Source organism: Dipodomys merriami, unplaced genomic scaffold (genome assembly GCF_024711535.1).
Source record: "Dipodomys merriami isolate MVZ:Mamm:240054 unplaced genomic scaffold, mDipMer1.0.p SCAF_11, whole genome shotgun sequence".
Taxonomy (NCBI): Eukaryota; Metazoa; Chordata; class Mammalia; order Rodentia; family Heteromyidae; genus Dipodomys; species Dipodomys merriami.
The window spans coordinates 24,152,532-24,155,572 of record NW_027202382.1 but is presented as its reverse complement, the minus strand read 5'-3'; the positions used below and the strand labels follow the sequence as shown (position 1 = coordinate 24,155,572).

The 3,041-nt window shown below is 38.7% G+C and overlaps 1 non-coding gene across 1 annotated transcript; it reads left to right on the top strand.

Moving 5' to 3' along the window:
* The first annotated feature begins 2,498 nt into the window (after nucleotides 1-2,498).
* Nucleotides 2,499-2,607, top strand: LOC138822414 (U6 spliceosomal RNA). The gene has a single exon (XR_011370442.1). It is a non-coding gene; the product is annotated as a U6 spliceosomal RNA (small nuclear RNA).
* The last annotated feature ends 434 nt before the right edge of the window (nucleotides 2,608-3,041 follow it).

Below are 3,041 nucleotides of genomic sequence, written 5' to 3'. Positions count from 1 at the left end.
TTTTTTGAAGCCTATAAGGTCAGTTAAGAAGGCTCTCCTGACAAGGACAAAGTCGAACAGAGATATATTCACTTCCTGATTTTGTGAAGGTTTTGTGTAGTTACTGGTTTCAGGGTATCCCTTACCCTGGGCACCAGAAAGGCAGTTTGAATACCTGGGCAGCTATCTGGTACAAAGGCAATTTGTTAAGATATCAGAGCATAATTAGAGATGAGATTTAGAAATATGGAAAGGGGAATTCTAGAAAGAAATCCAAAGTGTTAAGTGACAGTTGGAGATATATAAATAAACTCATAGCATTTTTAATATATGTCTGTATTTATATGTAGAAATGAATAGATACATACAGATGATTATATGTTGTGCACATGTATTACTGTGTAAATACACGCATATTTCTTATCTCAGTCATCTGAAAATGATGATCTTCCTGTAGCAGGATACCACTCAGCTCTTATACCTTGCTTTCCAAATAGAATTTTTCAGTAAAAAGAACCAAGGTCCCATGGAAAAATGTTTGATTTGAATGAAGGCTTGGGTAGGAAAAACATAAGCCCATAACATTTTTTTGGAACCAGAAAGTAGGAAAGTGCTGAAAGAGGATGGGGACAAGTTGAAAGGAAATAGGAGTCTGGCCAAATCTAAGACAGTTTAGGCATCAAAGTAAATAATGACTGTAACAGATTACCACCTGCTGCTTAAAAGAGGAATCCTTGAGTCTATTCTGAAGGTGATGGGAGGGAAGGCATGTGGGAGCAAAAGAAAGCAGCATTCTTTCAGTAAAATGCCATGAATAAATAAATGTAGGGAGAAAAGATGAGTGTAAGGAGAAAAGTTGAATGTAGAAAGTTATCATTTGGACACCATTTTGGTGGTGGTCATCTCAGACAGGAATTATTAATAATTGCTAAAGTAAATAGAGGTTTGCTGAAGTATAGTATATTAGTTTGGAGCATCTAGCTGTTACAGCAAAAACTATTTGAGCAGGAGCCTGAGCGTGGCCATCACTGCAGGTGACATAGGGTGGCAGCAGGTGCTTTTCCATGAAATTCATCAAGAAGAATGAAACATTTGTCTCTATGATGTTCCCACCAAGAATATACGCTCTGACTCTGATCATGAGGAGATATGGAATGAACTGAAGCTAAAGAATATCAGATGGGCTGAAAAATGTGCCATCCACAACTATCAAGTACAAGGAAGACTAGAGAGAGTTTAGGAGCTAAACAGACACAATGCACTATGCTAAATTGGATTCCAGACTATGAAGGAAGAAAACACATTGTTGGGAGCATATCATGGGACATGTCAATGGAAGGGTGGCTCTGTTACTGATATTGCTCACCAAAGCTGAGTAAGTGCACTGGGTTTCTGCTAGAGAAGGTTTGTGTCTGTTTGGAGTTTACACATATTGTTTATAAGAGAGACTTAGACAAGAACCAGAGCAATTTGAGCATGAATATGGTGACTATGCCTTAAAGGGGAGAGCTCAAAGATAGCCAAATGCAGACAATAGAAAATTTGGTTAAAGGGAACACAGGAGTTCTTGGCATTGGCCTCATAACATTCCTGAAAATTCAATACTATTGCAAAAATCAGAATTAAAAATTTATTTGAATGATATTTGGGGTTCAAATTCAGGGCCTCAATGTTTGCTCTGGACAAGGACTCTACTACTTGAGCCAGATCTTTAGCCCAAGAAAGATGACCTAGGAAGGGATCAACAGAAGAGGAAAGGGGGAAGGAGAGGATACTGGGGGAGTGAGAGGATGGGTGTTTTACACACACACACACACACACACACACACACACACACACACACACACAGAGATATGATAAAGCCCACCAAATGTTATTTGACAGAGAGGAGGGAGAAGAGAGTAGTGGGAATAAGAGTCTGAATATGTTCAAAGTGCACAGTATGCATGTATGGAAATATTACAAAAACCTCCCATATTTCAAATGTACATTAACTCAAAATTTAAAAAAATAGTATTTTATTGATTTATCTTTTGTGTTGGTCCTGGGGTTGAATTCAGAGTCTAAGCACTGTCCCTGAGCTTTTGTTCTCAAGGCTAGCACTCTACTACAGCCCTACTTCTGGCTTTTGGTGGTTAATTGGAGATAAGAGTTTCACAGACTTTCCTGCCCAGGCTGGCTTCCAACTGTGATCCTCAGATCTCAGCTGAGTATTTAGGATTACAGGTGTGAGCCACCAGCACAAGGCTTATTATTTTAATTTTATGAGATTCCATCGGAAGCACTTCCTATTTGCCTACACCACCTGCAATACAACGATTAAAGGAACTATTGTTTCCACACCAGGTATTTGTGTATTCAACACCCTTTTTCATGCGCTGAGGATGTGGTACAAGGTGTAGCATCAGATGATGCTGTGAGACTCAACAGCTAGAGAGATTTTATTTCATTTAGAGGTCAGGGAGTTCTTACAAAGAAGAGGTTTGAGATAGCTCCTTTACGCTGAATAAAATACAGTTAGGCTCGCCCTTCAGCAGCATGTATCACAGAGCTGGCACGATACAGAGAAGATTAGCATGGCTCTTGAGCAAGGATGGCATACAAGTTTATGCAACATTCCATTAAATAGTGTCAGGAAGACATAGGGAAAAGGTATACACAAAGGAAGAGAATAGAGCAGAAACGTGAAGATACTAAATTCCGTCTTTACATCAACACTATTTCAACTGCAAGTGACAGAAGTCCTTCAAATTGCCTCAAAAAATGAGACATCTTTCCACTTTATGTAAAAGAGAGTAGGAGAGCAGTCTAGCTTCAGCCATAGCTTTACCTGGGTACCTGAAAAAAATATACCTTTAGAAATGAATTCTTTTCTTTCTCCATGTCTTGGCTTTGCTTCCCTCTGTATTGGTTTAATTCCCACGATAGTATTTCCCAGTGCTAAATTATAGTTGGCATACTTAAGAACCTAGTAGAAAAAAGAATTTCTCATTCCCAATAGTTCCCTCAAAAGTCTAGAATGATATCTTACTGGTCTAACATTGGTCATATACTATTTTTAG